Below are 23,080 nucleotides of genomic sequence, written 5' to 3'. Positions count from 1 at the left end.
ATTTTCTAACAGTCACATTAAAAAAGTAAAAAGGAAGAGGTGAATTAGTTTTAATATATTTTATTTAACCCAATGCATCTAAAACATTATCATTTCAACATGTAATCAATATAAAAATTATTAGTGAAATATTTTACATGCTTTTATTTGTAGTCAGTCTTAGAAATTTGGCATATGTATTACATTCACAGCACATCTCAATTCAAACTAGCCACATTTTAAGTGTTCAACAATTATATGTGGCTAAGGGTTACTATATTGGACAGCTACTATATAGCTACAGAGTCTCTCTAAAGTTAATATGTGAAAAATATAAAGTAGGTGTTTCTGCTTCTGGCTATAGCAGGCTGGATAATTCAAAATAACCCTCCCATCAATGACTACTTAAAAAGCTGAAAGCAACATAAATCACAAAACAGACCAAAAGAAAACTAAATTCAAAAGCATCAAAAAGCAAACAAGATAGCGAGAAATTTGTAGGCCAAGAATTGGGCAAAGATGGAAATCCAGAGACGTGAGTCCTGAATTTAGGTCACACTTGCTTGAGGGTATCTGCTTACCAGAGTGCTTGACAGCCTCACAAATCTCAGGGTAAAATATCCAATGCCAGGACCTGCTAAGGATAAGCACTATGGTGCCTTGGGCTGGAATCTTGAAAGAATTGCACCCTAGGAGCACAGGTGATCCTGAAATAAATCAGCCCTTGCATGAACTGCAGTTTGGCTTCCTATCTTTTGTGTAGCTAATATAAATCTTAATCTCTGAAATAGTATAATCTTGGAAGTTAGTACCCCAGAGGCTTAGAAGCAAATGAACATCCTCTCTGGAGGAAAATAACATCATCCCTAGCTATCAATAACTTCCATAAATAATTTTTCAAATATAATGTCCACCAATCAAAGACAATCAAGCACATGAGGACATACACAACATAATGAAGAAACAGCAGAAACAACAGACAATTGAAACATCCAAAGAGGACATCTAATAGGGGAATTAGCAAATGTGACTTATAAAACTATGGTTATTTTGTTCCAAGATATAAGTATCAAGCTTGAAAATTCAGGAGATAACTGGAAACTATAAAAAGCAAAATATAGATTTTAGAAAAGAATGAATATCATTTAAAAATAGAGTACACAATCCTTGTACACTGTTGGTGGGAATGTAATTTGGTACAGCCACTGTGAAAAACAGTATGGAGGTTTCTTAAAAAAATAAAAATAGAACTACCACATGACCCAGCAATTCCACTCCTGGATATATATCCAAAGAAACCCCAAAACATTAATTTGAAAAGATACATGCACCCCACCCAGTGTTCATAGCGACGTTATTTACAACTGCTAAGATTCGGACCCAAAGTAAGTGTCCATCAACAGATGAATGAATAAAGAAAGTGTGGTATACATACTTAATGCAATACCAATCAGCCATGAAAAAGAACGAAATTTTTCCATTTGCAGCAACATGGATGGACTTGGAGGGCATTAGGCTAAGTGAAATAAGTCAGACAGAGAAATACAAATATTGCATGACATCACTTACATGTGGAATCTAAAAAATGAAACAGAGGAGTGAATATAACAAAAAAGAAGCAGACTCAGATATACAGAACAAACTAGTGATTACCATGGTAGGGGAGGGATGGGGGAACAGGAGGCACAAACTACTGGCTGTAAGATAGGCACAAGGATATACTGTGCAAAACAGGGAATATAGCCAATATTTTGTAATAACTGTAAATGGAAAGTAATCTTTAAAAATTGTATAAAAAATATAATTTTTTAAAAAATTAAAAAAACAGTATGCAAAAGAAAATAATAAATGAGTTCAGCTGCGTATTAGACCCAACTCAAGAACGACAGAGTAAACTGGAAACTAGATAGGAAGAAACTATGTAAAACTATACAAAAAAGAAACAAAGAAAGTAAAAAAAAAAAAAAATACAGAAGAGAAGGTAAGAGACATAGAGGATACAGTTAGAGAAGGGTACAGTATACATATATTTAGAATCCTAGAAGAAACGGACAGAAAATAAATTTGGAGAGATAGTGACTGAGTTTCCAAAACTAAGGAAAGAAATCAATCCACGTTTCAAGAAGGTCAACAAATCCTGAGAAAAGTATAGACAGAGAAAAATACACTTAGCCAAAAAAGAAAAAAGGAAGAGGAGGAGAAATGATGTCTCAAAAGGAGCTCAAAAGGAGCTAAAGACAATACGATCTCTTGAAAAATAGATCCACCACCTCAGAGGCACCACAGCCAATGTTACACATGCTGCAGTTGCCCTTCAAACAAGATGCATGTTTGCCGTGTTATGTAACATCTGGTTCTCTCACCCAACATGCCTGGTCCAACTTTTTTCCTTCCAATCAATTACGTCCTGTGATTTAATGTATAAATCCAAATTACATGTACCATTCAAAAATATTCTAAAGAACCTTACTTTGTTTACTCTACATATCAGAATACTATACACTGCATTATAATGTAAAAAGAAAAATTACTTATAAGCAATGCAACCAACTATCCAAGTGTCATAACAACAAAAACACCAAATAAAACTTGAACAAAGGGGGAAAAAAAGGCATTATCACCCCGAGAAGACCAGAATAAAGACCAGACAAAGAAAACAGTAAGATTATAATTTAACTTCTTAAAGTAATAATGAAAGCCAGAAGACAGAAGGATGATACATTCAAAGTATGAAAAGAAAATTCTATTAAAAGACTATATAATTCCAAAACTAACAGAGGAACAATTGGATCAATAAAAATTATGAGATCAATCCAAAAGAAAGTGAGAGGACCGTCAGGATGGTGGAGGAGTTAAGACATGGAGACCACCTTACTCCCCACAAATACATCAAAAATACATCTAACATGTTGAACAGTTCCTACAGAACACCTACTGAATGCCGGCAGAAGACCTCAGACTTCCCCAAAGGCAAGAAACTCCTCAGGTACCTGGCTGTGTGGCTGACAGGGTCTTGGTGCTCTGGCCGGGTGTCAGGCCTGAGCCTCTGAGGTGGGAGAGCAGAGTTGAGGACACTGGACCACCAGAGACCTCCCAGCCCCATGTAATATCAATCGGTGAGAGCTCTCCCAGAGATCTCCGTCTCAACGCTAAGACTCAGCTCCACTCAACGACCAGCAAGCTCCAGTGCTGGACACCCCATGCCAAACAACTAGCAAGACAGGAACACAACACCATCCATTAGCAGAGAGACTACCTAAAATCATAATAAGTTCACAGACACCCAAAACACACCATTGGACGTGGTCCTGCCCACCAAAGACAAGATCCAGCCTCATCCACCAGAACACAGGCACCAGGCCCCTCCACCAGGAAGCCTACACAACCCACTGAAACAACCTTACCCACTGGAGGCAGACACCAAAAACAACAGGAACTATGAACCTGCAGCCTGCGAAAAGGAACCCCAAACACAGCAAGTAAACCAAAATGAGAAGACAGAGAAATACACAGCAGATGAAGAAGCAAAGTAAAAACCCACCAGACCAAACAAATGAAGAGGAAATAGGTAGTCTACCTGAAAAAGATTTCAGAGTAATGAGAGTAAAGATGATCCAAAATCTTGGAAATAGAATGGAGAAAATACAAGAAATGTTTAAAAGGACCTAGAAGAACTAAACAGCAAACAATGATGAACAACACAATAAATGAAATTAAAAATTCTCTAGAAGGAATCAATAGCAGAATAACTGAGGCAGAAGATCGGATAAGTGACCGGGAAGATAAAACAGTGGAATAAACTGCCACAGAACAGAATAAAGAAAAAAGAATGAAAAGAATTGAGGACAGTCTCAGAGACCTCTGGGAAAACATTAAACGCACCAACATTCGAATTATACGGGTCCCAGAAGAAGAAGAGAAAAAGAAAGGGACTGAGAAATATTTGAAGAGATTATACTAGAAAACCGCCCTAATGTAGGAAAGGGAATAGTCCATCAAGTCCAGGAAGTGCAGAGTCCCATACAAGATAAATCCAAGGAGAAACATGCCAAGACACATATTGATGAAACTATCAAACATTAAACACAAAGAAGAAATATTAAAAGCAGCAAGGAAAAGCAACAAATAACATACAAGGGAATCCCCATAAGGTTAACAGCTGATCTTTTAGCAGAAATTGCAAGCCAGAAGGGTGTGGCAGGACATATTTAGAGTGATGAAAGGGAAAAACCTACAACCAAGATTAATCTACCCAGCAAGGATCTCATTCAGATTCAACAGACAAATTAAAACCTTTACAGACAGGCAAAAGCTAAGAGAATTCAGCACCACCAAACCAGCTTCACAACAAATGCTAAAGGAACTTCTCTAGGCAGGAAACACAAGAGAAGGAAAAGACCTACAATAACAAACCCAAAACAATTAAGAAAATGGTAATAGGAACACACATATCGATAATTACCTTAATCGTAAATGGATTAAACGCTCCAACCAAAAGACAGAGACTGGTTGAATGGATACAAAAACAAGACCCGTATATATGCTGTCTACAAGAGACCCACTTCAGACATAGGGACACATACAGACTGAAAGTGAGGGGATGGAAAACGATATTCCATGCAAATGGAAATCAAAAGAAAGCTGGAGTAGCAATTCTCATATCAGACAAAATAGACTTTAAAATAAACACTATTACAAGAGACAAAGAAGGACACTACATAATGATCAAGGGATCAATCCAAGAAGATATAACAATTGTAAATATTTATGCACCCAACATAGGAGAACCTCAATACATAAGGCAAATGCTAACAGCCATAAAAGGGGAAATCGACAGTAACACAATCATAGTAGGGGACATTAACACCCCACTTTCACCAATGGACAGATCATCCAAAATGAAAATAAATAAGGGAAAACAAGCTTTAAATGACACATTAAACAAGATGGACATAATTGATATTTATAGGACATTCCATCCAAAAACAACAGAATACACTTTCCTCTCAGGTGCTCATGGAACATTCGCCAAGATAGATATCTTGGGTCACAAATCAAGCCTTGGTAAATTTAAGAAAATTGAAATCGTATCAAGTATCTTTTCTGACCACAATGCTATGAGACTAGATATCAATTACAGGAAAAAAACTGAAAAAGTACAAACACATGGAGGCTAAACAGTACACTACTAAATAACCAAGAGATCACTGAAGAAATCAAAGAGGAAATAAAAAAATACCTAGAAACAAATGACAATGAAAACACGATGACCCAAAATCTACAGGATGCAGAAAAAGCAGTTCTAAAAGCGAAGTTTGGGGCTTCCCTGGTGGCGCAGTGGTTGAGAATCTGCCTGCCAATAATGCAGGGGACATGGGTTTGAGCCCTGGTCTGGGAAGATCCCACATGCCGCGGAGCAACTGGGCCCGTGAGCCACAATTACTGAGCCTGCGCTTCTGGAGCCTGTGCTCCGCAACAGGAGAGGCCGCGATAGTGAGAGGCCCGTGCACCGTGATGAAGAGTGGCCCCCGCTTGCCACAACTAGAGAAAGCCCTCGCACAGAAACGAAGACCCAACACAGCCATAAATAAATAAACAAATACTTTAAAAAAAATGGCTCCCATGTATCCATATTAAACTGCCCTTTTAAAAAAAAAAAAGCGAAGTTTATAGCAATACAATCCTACCTCAAGAAACAAGAAACATCTCAAATAAACAACCTAACCTTACACCTAACGCAATTAGAGAAATAAGAACAAAAAACCCCGAAGTTAGCAGAAGGAAAGAAATCATAAAGATCAGACCAGAAATAAATGAAAAAGAAATGAAGGAAATGACAGCAAAGATCAATAAAAATAAAAGCTGGTTCTTTGAGAAGATAAACAAAATTGATAAACTATTAGCCAGACTCATCAAGAAAAAAAGGGAAAAGACTAAAATCAGTAGAATTAGAAATGAAAAAGGAGAAGTAACAACTGACACTGCAGAAATACAAAGGATCATGAGAGATTACTACAAGCAACTATATGCCAATAAAATGGACAACCTGGAAGAAATGGACACATTCTTAGAAAAGCACAACCTTCTAAGACTGAACCAGGAAGAAATAGAAAATATAAACAGACCAACCACAAGCACTGAAACTGAAACTGTGATTAAAATCTTCCAACAAACAAAAGCCTAGAACCATATGGATTCACAGGAGAATTCTATCAAACATTTAGAGAAGAGGTAACACCCATCCTTCTCAAACTCTTCCAAAATATATCAGAGGGAGGAACACTCCCAAACTCATTCTACAAGGCCACCATCACCCTGATACCAAAACCAGACAAAGATGTCACAAAGAAAGAAAACTACAGACCAATATCACTGATAAATATAGATACAAAAATCCTCAGCAAAATATTAGCAAACAGTATCCAACAGCACATTAAAAGGATCATACAACATGATCAAGTGGGGTTTAGCCCAGGAATGCAAGGATTCTTCAATATATGCAAATCAATCAATGTGATACACCATATTAACAAATTGAAGGAGAAAAACCATATGATCATTTCAATAGATGTAGAAAAAGCTTTCATTAAAATTCAACACCCATTTATGATAAAAACCCTCCAGAAAGTAGGCATAGAGGGAACTTACCTCAACATATTAAAGGCCATATATGACAAACCTACAGTCAACATCATTCTCAATGGTGAAAAACTGAAACCATTTCCACCAAAATCAGGAAAAAGACAAGGTTGCCCACTCTCACCACTATTATTCAACATAGTTTTGGAAGTTTTAGCCACAGCAATTAGAGAAGAAAAAGAAGTAAAAGGAATCCAAATTGGAAAAGAAGAAGTAAAACTGTCACTGTTTGCAGATGACATGATACTATACATAGAGAATCCTAAAGACACTACCAGAAAACTACTAGAGCTAATCAGTGAATTTGATAAAGTAGCAGGATACAAAATTAATGCACAGAAATCTCTTGCATTCCTATACAATAATGATGAGAATTCTGAAAGAGAAATTAAGGAAACACTCCCATCTACCACTGCAGCAAAAAGAATAAAATACCTAGGAATAAACGTACCTAAGGAGACAAAAGACCTGTATGCAGAAAACTATAAGACACTGATGAAAGAAATTAAAGATGATACAAACAGATGGAGAGATATACCATGTTCTTGGATTGGATGAATCAACATTGTGAAAATGACTCTACTACCCAAAGCAATCTACAGATTCAATGCAATCCCTATCTAACTACCACTGGCATTTTTCACAGAACTAGAACAAAAAAATTCACAACTTGTACGGAAACACAAAAGACCCTGAATAGCCAAAGCATTCTTGAGAAAGAAGAATGGATCTGGAGGAATCAGACTCCTTGACTTCAGACTATACTACAAAGATACAGTAATCAAGACAGTATGGTACTGGCACAAAAACAGAAATACAGATCAATGGAACAGGATAGAAAGCCCAGAGGTAAACCCACACACATATGGTCACCTTATCTTTGATAAAGGAGGCAAGAATACACAACGGAGAAAAGACAGCCTCTTCAATAAGAGGTGCTGGGAAAACTGGACAGCTACACGTAAAAGAATGAAATTAGAACACTCCCTAACACCATACACAAAAATAAACTCAAAATGGATTAAATACCTAAATGTAAGGCCAGACACTATAAAACACTTAGAGGAAAAGATAGGCAGAACACTCTATGACATAAATCACAGCAAGATCCTTTTTGACCCAGCTCCTAGAGAAATGGAAATACAAACAAAAATAAACAAATGGGAGCTAATGAAACTTAAAAAGCTTTTGCACAGCCAAGGAAACCATAAACAAAACGAAAAGACAACCCTCAGAATGGGAGAAAATATTTGCAAACGAAGCAACTGACAAAGGATTAATCTCCAAAATATACAAGCAGCTCAATATCAAAAAAAACCAAAACAACCCAATCCAAAAATGGGCAGAAAACCCAAATAGACATTTCTCCAAAGAAGATATACAGACTTCCAACAAACACATGAAAGGATGCTCAACATCACTAATCATCAGAGCAATGCAAATCAAAACTATAATGAGGTATCACCCCACACCGGTCAGAATGGTCATCATCAAAAAGTCTACAAACAACAAATGCTGGAGAGGGTGTGGAGAAAAGGGAATGTTGGTGGAAATGTAAACTGATACAGCCACTATGGAGAACAGTAGGAGGTTCCTTAAAAAACTAAAAATAGAGCTACCATATGACCCTGCAATCCCACTCCTGGGCATATATCCAGAGAAAAACATGATCTGAAAGGATACATGCACCGCAATGTTCTTTGCAGCACTGTTTACAATAGCCAAGACATGGAAGCAACCTAAATATCCATCGACAGAGGAGTGGATAAAGAAGATGTGGTACATATATACAATGGAATATTACTCAGCCATAAAAAGAATGAAATAATGCATTTGCAGCAACATGGATGGACCTAGAGATTGTCATAATGAGTGAAGTAAGCTGGAGAAAGACAAATATCATATGATATCATTTATATGTGGAATCTGAAACAAAAATAAGATACAAATGAACTTATTTACAAAACAAAAATAGACCCACAGACATAGAAAACAAACTTATGGTTACCAAAGGGGAAGGGCGGGGGGCAGGGGGATAAATTAGGAGGATGGGATTAACATATACACACTACTATATGTAACTATACAACCAACAAGGACATACTGTATAGCACAGGAAACTATACGTGATAATTTGTAATAACCTATAAGGGAAAAGAATCTGCAAAAGAATATGTATGTGTGTGTGTGTGTGTGTGTGTGTATAAAACTGAATCACTGTGTTGTACACCTGAAACTAACAGGACACTGTAAATCAACTATAATTAAAAAAAAAAAAAATTGACTTTTCCAGTAAGCGGCCTGAGCTGACCTCTAAAAATGGTTCGCTATTCACTTGATCCAGAAAAAACCCCACAAAATCATGCAAGTCAAGAGGTTCAAATCTTCATGTTCACTTTAAGAACACTCGTGAAACTGCCCAGGCCATTAAGGGTATGCATATCCGAAAAGCCACCAAGTATCTGAAGGATGTCACTTTAAAGAAGCAATATGTGCCATTCTGTCGTTAGAATGGTGGAGTTGGTAGGTGTGTCCAGGCCAAACAGTGGGGCTGGACGCAGGGTCGGTGGCCCAAAAAGAGTGCTGAATTTTTACTACACATGCTCAAAAGTGCAGAGAGTAATGCTGAACTTAAGGGCTTAGATGTAGATTCTCTGGTCATTAAGCACATCTAGGTAAACAAAGCCCCCAAGATGTGGCACAGGACTTACAGAGCTCATAGTAGGATCAACCCATACATGAGCTCTCCCTGCCACATTGAGATGATCCTTACTGAAAAAGAACAGATTGTTCCTAAACCAGAAGAGGAGGTTGCCCAGTAGAAAAAGATATCCCAGAAAAAACTGAAGAAACAAAAACTTATGGCCTGGGGGTAAATGCCACAAAAAATAAATGCAAATAAAAGTAAAAGCAGGAAAAAAAAAAAAAGGGACATCATTCAAGACCATGTACTCTGATCATAATAAAATTAAACTTTAAACCATTAACAAAAATATACCCAGAAACACTACATGTCTGGAAACAAAGAAAAACCCTTAGACATAATCCACAAAGCAAAGAAGAGATCACAATGGAAATTATTATTATTTTTTTAAATAAATTTATTTATTTCATTTTTGGCTGCGTTGGGTCTTCATTGCTGTGCGTGGGCTTTCTCTAGTTGTGGTGAGCAGGGGCTACTCTTTATTGCAGTGTGCAGGCTTCTCACTGCGGTGGCTTCTCTTGTTGCAGAGCACGGGGCTCTAGGCACACAGGCTTCAGCAGTCACAGCACGCGGGCTCAGTAGTTGCGGCACGCGGGACCCAGAGCTTGTGGGCTTCAGTAGTTGAGTTGCGGCGTGCAGGCTCTAAAGCACAGGCTCAGCAGTTGTGGCACATGGGCTTAGTTGCTCCATGGCACATGGGGCCTTCCAGACCAGGGATCAAACCCGTGTCCCCTGCGTTGGCAGGTGGATTCTTAACCACTGTGCCACCAGGGGAGTCCCCACAATGGAAATTAAAATGCTTTGAACTTCATTAGAAAAATAACGCATGCTAAAACTTACAGGCAGATGAAGCAATAGTTAGAAATTTATAACTCTAAATGCACATATACTAAAAAAGGCTGAAAATTAATAAACTAAACATCTATCTCAAGAACTTAGAAATGCAAAGAAAGTAGAAAATAATAAATATGTGAACATAAATTTCATTAAATAGAAAAAGCCAGCATACAATTGGTTAAAAAAGCCAAATTTTCAGTTTTAGAAGACTAATAAAGTTGGTAAAATTCACTCAGAAGTAGTTAAAAAAAATAAAGAAGGTCCAAATAACCAAAATCAGAAATGAAAAAAAGGGGACGTTGCTACTGATCTTTCAGATATTAAAAAGATAACAAGAGGGGGTGGCACACTGGTTAAGAATCCGCCTGCCAGTGCAGGCGACACGGGTTCGATCCCTGGTCCAGGAAGATCCCACATGCTGTGGAGCGACTGGGCCCGTGTGCCACAACTACTGAAGCCCACGTGCCTAGAGCCTGTGCTCCACAACAAAAGAAGCCACCGCAATGAGAAGCCCACGCACCGCAACGAAGAGGAGACCCCACTCGCCACAACTAGAGAAAGCTCATGCGCAGCAACGAAGACCCGATGCAGCCAAAAATAAAATAAAATTTTTTTAAAAAGGTGGGGCTTCCCTGGTGGCGCAGTGGTTGAGAATCTGCCTGCCAATGCAGGGGACACGGGTTCGAGCCCTGGTCTGGGAAGATCCCACATGCCGCGGAGCAACTGGGCCCGTGAGCCACAACTACTGAGCCTGCGCGTCTGGAGCCTGTGCTCTGCAACAAGAGAGGCCACGATAGTGAGAGGCCCAAGCACTGCGATGAAGAGTGGCCCCCGCTTGCCGCAACTAGAGAAAGCCCTTGCACAGAAACGACGACCCAACATAGCCAAAAATAAATAAATAAATAAATAAATAATTTTTTTTAAAAAAAGGTAACGAGAGGATATTATGAATACATTTATGTCAATAAACTAGAAAAGTTAGATGAAATGGATAAAGTACTAGAAAACTGTAACTTACCAAAACTGACAAGAAAAATATCTAACTAATCATAACTATTAAAAAATTAAATGTGCATTTTGAAACTCCCCCACCTCCCTGTACACATAAACAAAACCAAAACCAAACAAACACCAGCACAGGTGGCTTCACTGGCCAATCCTTCCAAATAGTTAAAGGAAATTATACTAATTATTCAAGAGAAAGAGAGAACATTCTCTAACTCATTTTATGATAGCAAATCTTGATACCAAAACTCAACAAAGAAAGTAAGCAAAAGGAAAAATTCAGATCAGTCTCACAGACTTAAGAACAAGATGCAGCCCACCTCCTCACCCAGAACGGAGCCCATGTTTCTGCAGAGCTGGGACTCCCAGCTCGGGGTCTCTTCCCTCCGCTGTCACTGAAGTGCCCCGGAGCCCAAGGGGAGGGCAGCCTCACTGAGGCTGCCGGCTCTGGAGAGGCCCCGGCGGCCGAAGCCGCGACAGTCCTGGGGACCACAGGCCGGTGAGCTGTCTGAGATGTCATGGGAGTTGCCTCTAACCAGGACCTGATACCCAATGCCCTGACAACGCTGCCTTTTCAAAGCTTGAACTGCGGCTCTTCACTTGGCTCCGCAGGCCCAGGGCAACTTGAACACCTGGCAAGACACCGTGTGGATGAAAGGCTCTTGGTGCTCCAGCCAGGCATCAGGGCTGTGCCTCTGAGGTGGGAGAGCCAACTTCAGGACACTGGTCCACAAGAGACCTCCCAGCTCCACATAATACCAAAAGGCGAAAATCTCTCAGAGATCTCCATCTCAACATCAAGACCCAGCTTCACTCAATGACCAGCAAGCTACAGTGCTGAACACCCTATGCCAAACAACTAGCAAGACAGGAACACAGGCTCACCCATTAGCAGAGAGGCTGCCTAAAATCATAATAAGGCCACAGACACCCCAAAACACACCACCAGACGTGGACGTGCCCACCAGAAAGAGAAGATCCAGCCTCATCCACCAGAACACAGGCACTAGTTCCCTCCACCAGGAAGCCTACACAACCCACTGAACCAACCTTAGCCACTGGGGACAGATACCAAAAACAACGGGAACTACGAACCTGCAGCCTGTGAAAAGGAGACCCCAAACACAGTAAGATAAGCAAAATGAGAAGACAGAAAAACACACAGCAGATGAAGGAGCAGGGTCAAAACACACCAGACCTAACAAATGAAGAGGAAATAGGTAGTCTACCTGAAAAAGAATTCAGAATAATGATAGTAAGGATGATCCAAAATCTTGGAAATAGAATAGACAAAATGCAAGAAACATTTAACAAGGACGTAGAAGAACTAAAGAGGAACCAAGCAACGATGAAAAACACAATAAATGAAATTAAAAATACTCTAGATGGGATCAATAGCAGAATAACTGAGGCAGAAGATCGGATAAGTGACCTGGAAGATAAAATAGTGGAAATAACTACCACAGAGCAGAATAAAGAAAAAAGAATGAAAAGAACTGAGGACAGTCTCAGAGACCTCTGGGACAACATTAAATGCACCAACATTCGAATTATAGGGGTCCCAGAGGAAGAAGAGAAAAAGAAAGGGACTGAGAAAATATTTGAAGAGATTATAGTTGAAAACTTCCCTAATATGGGAAAGAAAATAGTTAATCAAGTCCTGGAAGCACAGAGAGTCCCATACAGGATAAATCCAAGGAGAAACATGCCAAGACACATATTGATGAAACTATCAAACATTAAATACAAAGAAGAAATATTAAAAGCAGCAAGGAAAAGCAACAAATAACATACAAGGGAATCCCCATAAGGTTAACAGCTGATCTTTTAGCAGAAATTGCAAGCCAGAAGGGTGTGGCAGGACATATTTACAGTGATGAAAGGGAAAAACCTACAACCAAGATTACTCTACCCAGCAAGGATCTCATTCAGATTCAAGAGAAAATTAAAACCTTTACAGACAGGCAAAAGCTAAGAGAATTCAGCACCACCAAACCAGCTTTACAACAAATGCTAAAGGAACTTCTCTAGGCAAGAAACACAAGAGAAGGAAAACACCTACAATAACAAACCCAAAACATTTAAGAAAATGGGAATAGGAACATACATATCGATAATTTCCTTAAATGTAAATGGATTAAATGCTCCAACCAAAAGACACAGACTGGCTGAATGGATACAAAAACAAGACCCATATATAGGCTGTCTACAAGAGACCCACTTCAGACCTAGAGACACATACAGACTGAAAGTGAGGGGATGGAAAAAGATATTCCATGCAAATGGATATCTAAAGAAACCTGGAGGAGGAATTCTCATATCAGACAAAATAGACTTTAAAATAAACACTATTACAAGAGACAAAGAAGGACACTATATAATGATCAAGGGATCAATCCAAGAGGAAGGTATAACAATTGTAAATATTTATGCACCCAACATAGGAGCACCTCAATACATAAGGCAAATACTAACAGCCATAAAAGGGGAAATCGACAGCAACACAATCACAGTAGTGGACTTTAACACCCCACTTTCACCAATGGACAGATCATCCAAAATGAAAATAAATAAGGAAACACAAGCTTTAAATGATACATTAAACAAGATGGACTTAATTGATATTTATAGGACATTCCACCCAAAAACAACAGTATACACATTTTTCTCAAGTGCTCATGGAATATTATCCAGGATCATATCTTGGGTCACAAATCAAGCCTTGGTAAATTTAAGAAAATTGAAATCGTATCAAGTATCTTTTCCGACCACAACGCTATGAGACTAGATATCAATTACAGGAAAAGATCTGTAAAAAATACAAACACATGGAGGCTACACAATACACTACTTAATAACGAAGTGATCACTGAAGAAATCAAAGGGGAAATCAAAAAATACCTAGAAACAAATGACAATGGAGACACGACGACCCAAAACCTATGGGATGCAGCAAAAGCAGTGGTAAGAGGGAAGTTTATAGCAATACAAGCCTACCTCAAGAAACAGGAAACATCTCGAATAAACAACCTAACCTTGCACCTGAAGCAATTAGAGAAAGGAGAACAAAAAAAACCCCAAAGCTAGCAGAAGAAAAGAAATCATAAAGATCAGATCAGAAATAAATGAAAAAGAAATGAAGGAGACAATAGCGAAGATCAATAAAACTAAAAGCTGGTTCTTTGAGAAGATAAACAAAATTGATAAACCATTAGCCAGACTCATCAAGAAAAAAAGGGAGAAGACTCAAATCAACAGAATTAGAAATGAAAGAGGAGAAGTAATCCCTGACACTGCAGAAATACAAACGATCATGAGAGATTACTACAAGCAACTCTATGCCAATAAATTGGACAACCTGGAAGAAATGGACAGATTCTTAGAAATGCACAACCTGCCGAGACTGAACCAGGAAGAAATAGAAAATATGAACAGACCAATCACAAGCACTGAAAGTGAAACTGTGATTAAAAATCTTCCAACAAACAAAAGTCCAGGACCAGATGGCTTCACGGGCGAATTCTATCAAACATTTAGAGAAGAGCTAACACCTATCCTTCTCAAACTCTTCCAAAATATTGCAGAGGGAGGAACACTCCCAAACTCATTCTACGAGGCCACCATCACCCTGATACCAAAACCAGACAAAGATGTCACAAAGAAAGAAAACTACAGGCCAATATCACTGATGAACACAGATGCAAAAATCCTCAACAAAATACTAGCAAACAGAATCCAACAGCACATTAAAAGGATCATACACCATGATTAAGTGGGGTTTATTCCAGGAATGCAAGGATTCTTCAATATACGCAAATCAATCAACGTGATATACCATATTAACAAATTGAAGGAGAAAAACCATATGATCATCTCAATAGATGCAGAGAAAGCTTTCGACAAAATTCACACCCATTTATGATAAAAGCCCTGCAGAAAGTAGGCATAGAGGGAACTTTCCTCAACATAATAAAGGCCATATATGACAAACCCACAGCCAACATTGTCCTCAATGGTGAAAAACTGAAACCATTTCCACTAAGATCAGGAACAAGACAAGGTTGCCCACTCTCACCACTATTATTCAACATAGTTTTGGAAGTGTTAGCCACAGCAATCAGAGAAGAAAAAGAAATAAAAGGAATCCAAATCGGAAAAGAAGAAGTAAAGCTGTCACTGTTTGCAGATGACATGATACTATACATAGAAAATCCTAAAGATGCTATCAGAAAACTACTAGAGCTAATCAATGAATTTGGTAAAGTAGCAGGATACAAAATTAATGCACAGAAATCTCTTGCATTTCTATACACTAATGATGAAAAATCTGAAAGTGAAATTAAGAAAACACTCCCATTTACCATTGCAACAAAAAGAATAAAATATCTAGGAATAAACCTACCTAAGGAGACAAAAGACCTGTATGCAAAAAATTATAAGACACGGATGAAAGAAATTAAAGATGATACAAATAGATGGAGAGATATACCATGTTCTTGGATTGGAAGAATCAACATTGTGAAAATGACTCTACTACCCAAAGCAATCTACAGATTCAATGCAATCCCGATCAGACTACCACTGGCATTTATCACAGAACTAGAACAAAAAATTTCACAATTTGTATGGAAACACAAAAGACCCCGAATAGCCAAAGCAATCTTGAGAACGAAAAATGGAGCTGGAGGAATCAGGCTCCCTGACTTCAGACTATATTACAAAGCTACAGTAATCAAGACAGTTTGGTACTGGCACAAAAACAGAAATATAGATCAATGGAACAGGATAGAAAGCCCAGAGACAAACCCACACACATATGGTCACCTTATCTTTGATAAAGGAGGCAAGCATATACAGTGGAGAAAAGACAGCCTCTTCAATAAGTGGTGCTGGGAAAACTGGACAGCTACATGGAAAAGTATGAAATTAGAATGCTCCCTGACACCATGCACAAAAATAAACTCAAAATGGATTAAAGACCTAAGTGTAAGGTCAGACACTATAAAACTCTTAGAGGAAAAGATAGTCAGAACACTCTATGACATAAATCACAGCAAGATTCTTTTTGACCCAGCTCCTAGAGAAATGGAAATAAGAACACAAATAAACAAATGGTACCTAATGAAACTGAAAAGCTTTTGCACAGCAAAGGAAACCATAAACAAGATGAAAAGACAACCCTCAGAATGGGAGAAAGTATTTGCAAATGAAACAACTGACAAAGGATTAATCTCCAAGATTTACAAGCAGCTCATGCAGCTCAATAACAAAAAAACAAACAACCCAATCCAAAAATGGGCAGAAGACCTAAATATACATTTCTCCAAAGAAGATATACAGATTGCCAACAGACACATAAAAGAATGCTCAACATCATTAATCATTAGAGAAATGCAAATCAAAACTACAATGAGATATCATCTCACACCAGTCAGAATGGCCATCATCAAAAAATCTAGAAACAATAAATGCTGGAGAGGGTGTGGAGAAAAGGGAACCCCCTTGCACTGTTGGTGGGAATGTAAATTGATACAGCCACTATGGAGAACAGTATGGAGGTTCCTTAAAAAACTAAAAATAGAATTACCATATGACCCAGCAATCCCACTACTGGGCATATACCCTGAGAAAACCATAATTCAAAAAGAGTCATGTACCAAAATGTTCATTGCAGCTCTATTTACAATAGCCAGGACATGGAAGCAACCTAAGTGTCCATCATCGGATGAATGGATAAAGAAGATGTGGCACATATATACAATGGAATATTACTCAGCCATAAAAAGAAATGAAATGGAGGTATTTGTAGTGAGGTGGATGGAGTTAGAGTCTGTCATACAGAGTGAAGTAAGTCAGAAAGAGAAAAACAAATACCGTATGCTAACACATATATATGGAATCTAAGGGAAAATAAAGGTCATGAAGAACCTAGTGGCAAGACAGGAATAAAGACACAGACCTACTAGAGAATGGACTTGAGGATATGGGGAGGGGGAGGGGTAAGATGTGACAGGGTGAGAGAGTGGCATAGACATATATACACTACCAAATGTAAAACAGATAGCTAGTGGGAAGCAACCACATAGCACAGGGAGATCAGCTCGGTGCTTTGTGACCACCTAGAGGGGTGGGATAGGGAGGGTGGGAGGGAGGGAGATGCAAGAGGGAAGAGATATGGGAACATATGTATATGTATAACTGATTCACTTTGTTATAAAGCAGAAACTAACACACCATTGTAAAGCAATTATACTCCAATAAAGATGTTAAAAAAAAAAAAAGATGCAAAAATTCTAAATAAAATATCAGCAATTTAAATCTAGCACCATATAAAATATAACAATAATAATAAATCAACAGATACAACATGTTCATGGATTGGAGGACTCAGTATTGCAAAGATGTCACTTTGATAGACATCTATAGATCAATGGATTCAATAAATCTACTTAATATATAGATTCAATATCTATTAATTCAATAAAGTCAAATAAAATTTGAATCTACAGATTCAATAATCTAGATTCAATACATTTAGAATAAATTTTTAAAAGGTTAATGTATATGAAAATGAATAAAAAGTGCTGAGACTAGCTTTTGAAAAAAAAGGTAACAGAAATTGCCTATTAGATACTGACTGATTAAAATGCCATAGTAATTAAGACAGTGTGGTAATGGTGCAAGAACAGACAAATACACCAATGAAACTGCCCAGAAACAACCCAAACACATGTGCACTGAATTTATGACAAGGGTGGCAGTGCTAGGAAAAATGATCTTTCCAAAACATGGTGCTTGATTATTCAGGTCTGGATACACCACCTCACACCATACACAATAATCAACCAGATGGATTATAGACCTAAATCTGAAAGGCAAAACAATAGAAGAATATCTTCACAATGCTGGGGTAGGAAAGACCTCTTAAATGTGGCACAAAAAGCATCAACCATAAAAGACTGATAACCTTAACTATATTAAGTGAACTTCTAGTCATCAAGGGACACAGCCCAGATAGTGAAAAGGTTAACCACTGAGTGTTAGAAGATAATCGCAACACACATACTGATAAAGGGGTCATAGGCAGAATAGAGAATCCTTACAGATCAGTAAGAAAAAGACAAACAACCTGTAGAAATGTGGGCAAGTACCCTAAATGGGCACGTCTCATAAATAATAGTGTTACTTGATCTCACTAATAATCAGGTAAATGTACATTAAACCATAATTAGTTACCCACCAGAACAGCTAAAATTAAAATCCGACTTCACTAAGTATTGGTGAGGATATGGCATCCACGGGAACTCGTGTTTACTTCTGGAAGGGGTGTAAAACTAGTACAGTTATTTTGGAAAATATTGATAGTTTGGCATTATCAACTATAGTTGAAAATAGGATGCCCAATGAACCAGCAATTCCAGTTCTAGGAATATATTCAACAGAAATACATGTTCATGTGTACCAGTAAAAATACAGAAGAATGTTAATAGCATTTGTAACAGAAACTGAAAACAACCCAAACATTAATCGTCGAATGGATATTCCAATGTATTTCATACAATGGAATACATACAACAATGAAAATGAATGAACTAGTGCTATAGGCAACAATGTAGGTAAATCTCAAGCCAAATATAAAGATATATTGTTTAGTTCAATTTGTATGATGTTCAAAGCCAGACTAAATTAAACTATAGTCTTAATGACGTATTTTGGTGGTAAAACCATGCAGAAGAACTAAGTAGCAGTTATCATACAAATCAAGACGGTGATTACTTTTGCAGGGAGACATGTGTTCATAAGTGGAAAGAGGCTATGAGGGGATTCTAGGATGCTGGTAATTGTCTATTTCTTGATCTGAGTAGTGATTACATGAGTATTCACAGTACAATAACTTGTTTAGGTTTATATTTATGCTTAATGAATTTTTATAGCATGTATATTATATTTCACAATAGAAAGTTACAATAATAGTTTTAGAAAATTATATTATATTTTCCACAAAGTAGCAAAGTGGTGGTCCAACAACAGGGATCTCCAACTATCAAGAAACCAGCTAGAACTCTTGCCGAGGAAAGCATAATGTAAGTCACTAGCATATGAAACATTTCATCTTCTATTAGTTGGAAAAAATAATGAAAGGAACTACTTTTTGGGAATTAATTCTGACACAGAAGCATAAAATAGTAAAGTGGAAATGAAAACCATGAGAAAGCAACCTTGCCAACTTGGAGTTCATAATAGTTACAAAAAGGAATACTGGAAACAGTGATACTTTAGGGAAGTGAGTCAAGTTTACAGAAAATACTTGTATGATGCCATAGCAGAGATTATATTGTAATAGGAAAACCTTTTTTAAAAGAGAGTTTCTAAAAAGTAAAAATTCTGACACTATAAAAAAAAGTTAAAAGTTAATCGGATAAGGAAGAAAAGTGACATCTTAAAAAAATCCAATATGATTGGGTAAGGTGTGCTGTAAGTTCAGAATTTTAAGATACTTGTTTTAAAAAAAAAAAAGGAATGAAAAGAAAGGCATGTAAACAAGGATGAATACAAAAGAGTGATGTGAAAGGAGGAGAACCATGTAAGTAAGAGCCCAGAATGAGCAGAGGCTGGCGAAAAATGTTAAGAACAATAAAAAAGATTTTTAAAAATGCATGTAGGGCAAGAGGAACAAGAAAGAAGGTACAGGCCTACTGCTTGGGGCAGATGGTATAATGTTAGCAGACAATACAGAGAAAGCAGAACTACTTAACTCCTATTTTGCTTTTGCTTTTCCATTAAGAAGAAATATTCAAAATTGAAAGGGGTATAAGAAACACGCTCAAAGGAAACTTGAAACATCTTACTGTACAGAGATCTACACGGACTTCATGAAGGAGGTGAGATTTGAGCCACTCCTGATGAATAATATTGAAAAAATAGAACTTACTAAATAGAAAGAATAAATCAGGAAAAGACAGAGGTGGAGTAGAAAGGTAGAAGACTTCTAAATACTGTATTTCATCAATCTGAAGACACAACATCTTTCCCACATTTTTGCATCTCTGAAATTGGAATGTATCTTAAAATAGATGGTTAAAAAAAAGCACTGTGCTATACTTAACTGGCAGCACTTTTCTCTCTTAGGGGTACACAAAATACTGGTGTATCTTACAAGTGATGGTACCTTAGATTTAATTTCCTCCCTGAGGTTCTATAGTTCCAATCAGAGTAAAGGCATAGGTACTATAGGTATACTCTGCCTATCAAAGTAGAGGCATAGGTACTATACCTATTTAAAAAAAGGGGGGGGGCGGGATCCTAAATCCTGATTAATCAGCTCACAAATATTTCAAGGCAAAATTTAAGTTTAAATTCCTCTGAAGTCATAATAACCTAAAACAATTTACCTCCTAACAGCATTCATTTTGGAATCTACTCTTCTATCTTCTCTTCTGTTCTCTACCTGGCCTTGCTTTTGTCTAATCTTTTCTTCTTTTTTCCTAACTTTTGTCTACTATCCTCACTTCTCCCTCTCTCCTCCTTGTTCCCTCTCTTTTCTATTGCTTCTCCCTTTAAAATTTTCTTTTACAAAATTTAAAAGTAGCTCAAGTATTCTATATTTCTCCCAGTAAAATCATGAAAGTCACATTTTACTTCTACCAGTTCCATGTCTGACTTTCTTTGTATTTATGCTACCTATGGAACTGGGATAGACTCTCTGTAGAGCAGTATCTTTCCAAATGTGGTCTGACATCTACTGAATCAGAATCTTTAAGGTAAGTCCCAGAAATCTGTGTTCTCAGCAAGCTCTGCATCACCACTGCTACAGAGACTAGCCTGACCAAGTTTCTATAAAAGCCAAGTTAATGTTCTTCATTGAATTATTACAGTAGTTACAATTTCAACTTTTTCACTGTTTCAAAATTTGATCACAAAATCTTTCTTATTCCTAATGATTTCTTATCTCAGAGAATAAAACTGTTAAACCTATTCTACTTGCAGTTTCAAAATGTAATAACAGATAGACTTCTGCTTCCGCAGAGTTTGTAGAACAGAGTACTGGAGAGGAGAGAGCTGTACAGAAAGAGAATTCTGGAGATATGCAGAAGGGTAACTCTCAAGTATTTGGCAAAGAACTGATCAGAACATGTATGTGAGGAAACTACCCAAGGCTGGAGAAAAAAATCACCCCAAAAGATTAGAGGGAACAGTGCCCATCACTCATTCAAAGCTGGAAAGAGTGTCTGTTCCCTCCAGCTAAATTGGAAAAACTCTTAATTCACAGGGCATTAGATAGAGCACTCAGAAAGGTTTTTACTTCAGTAGTGGAGAAATAACTAGCCCTAGACAAGCATTGCTCCAATCAAGCTTAATAAATCATAAAAGTGAGGCCCAAAAGGATCAAACTGTTTCCAAGTAACTTAACTATACTCCAGAACAAAGCTCAAGAAGATTTATAGGAATATGAAAATATCTAGCACCCAGCCAAGGAAAGGTAACCCAAGCAAAGACCACCAGACATACAAAGAGAGAGGAAAATATGGCTTATAATGAAGAAAATAATCAATCAATTGAAACTGACCCAGAATTGACATAGACGTTAGAATTAGCAGAGCATATTAAAACAGTTATTATAATTGTATTCCATATGTTCAAAAAGTAGAGACATGGAAGATATTAAAATAAACCCAAATCAAAATTCTAGAGTTGAAAATTACAATATGAGATGAAAAATACGCTGAATGGAATAACAGATTAGACATGGCTGCTGCTAAGACTAGTGAACATGAAGGCATAGAAAAAGAAACCATACAAAATGAAACACACAGAGAAAACAGAATCCAAAAGAATTTAAAAGAGCATCAGTGAGCTGTGAGATAACTTCAAGTAGCAGAGCATATGTGTAATTAGAGTCCCTGAAGGAGAATAGAGATTGGAGGGGACAGAAAAATATTTGAAGAACTAATGGCCAAAAATTTTCCAAATTTGATGCAAACTATAAAACAAGAGATCCAAGAAGCTCAATAAATTCGAAGCACAAGAAACATGAAGAAAACTCTACTAAGGCCCATAATAATCAAAGTGCTCAAAACCAGTGATAAAGGGAAAATGTAGAAGTACCCAGAGGAAAAAGACATATTACATACGGAGGAATAAAAATAAGAATAAAACAGATTTCTCATTGGAAATAATACAACTGAAAAGAAAGTTGAACAACATCTGTAAAGTACTGAAAAGAAAAAACTCAATATAGAATTCTATATACAGAAAAACTCCTTTTGAAAACAGAGGCCAGATGAAGCCTTTTTAGATAGATACACAAAGGAATTTATCAATAGCAGAACTGCGCTCTAAGAAACGTTAAAGGAAGTCTTTCAGGCAAAAGAAAAATTACACCACATGGAAATATGGGCTTACACAAAGGCATTAAGCACACCAAAAATGGAAATGACAGAGGTAAATAGGTAAGATTTTCCCCCTTTAATATCTAAATCACTTGAAAAAGACAACTGACTGTTTAAACATTATTAAGTATATAACACATGTATAAGTAAAATATATGACAACAATGGCATAAAGACTGGGAGGGAAGAAGAAGTATATTGTAAATTTCTTAAATATATGTGAAATAGTAGAATCTCACTTGAAGATAAACTATTATCAGAGGTATACTATAAACCCTAAAATAACCACTAAAAAAACAGAGTTATAGCCAGCAAGACAAGAAAGAAGACAAAATGGAATAAAAAATACTGAATTAATTCAATATAAAACAGAAACATCTTTAGTCAAATGAAAATTAAAACGACAATGAGATACCACTACAGAACTATTAGAATGGCTAAAATTAAAAAGGCTAACCATATTAAGTGTTGGCAGGATATGAAGGAACTGGTGGGAATATAAAATGGTACAATTATTTTGGAAAAC

At 37.2% G+C, this 23,080-nt stretch overlaps 1 protein-coding gene and 1 pseudogene across 6 annotated transcripts in view; one reads left to right on the top strand and one right to left on the bottom strand.

The window, feature by feature from the left end:
* The window catches only part of STX17 (syntaxin 17), a 110,199-nt gene that overhangs the window by 41,947 nt on the left and 45,172 nt on the right, over window positions 1-23,080 (bottom strand). The window lies entirely within an intron of this gene.
* On the top strand, window positions 8,938-9,450 carry LOC130708520 (60S ribosomal protein L17-like; annotated as a pseudogene).

This window comes from Balaenoptera acutorostrata, chromosome 6 (assembly GCF_949987535.1).
Source record: "Balaenoptera acutorostrata chromosome 6, mBalAcu1.1, whole genome shotgun sequence".
NCBI lineage: Eukaryota > Metazoa > Chordata > Mammalia > Artiodactyla > Balaenopteridae > Balaenoptera > Balaenoptera acutorostrata.
The sequence above is the reverse complement of the archived record's forward strand: the minus strand, read 5'-3'. Positions and strand labels throughout refer to the sequence as shown.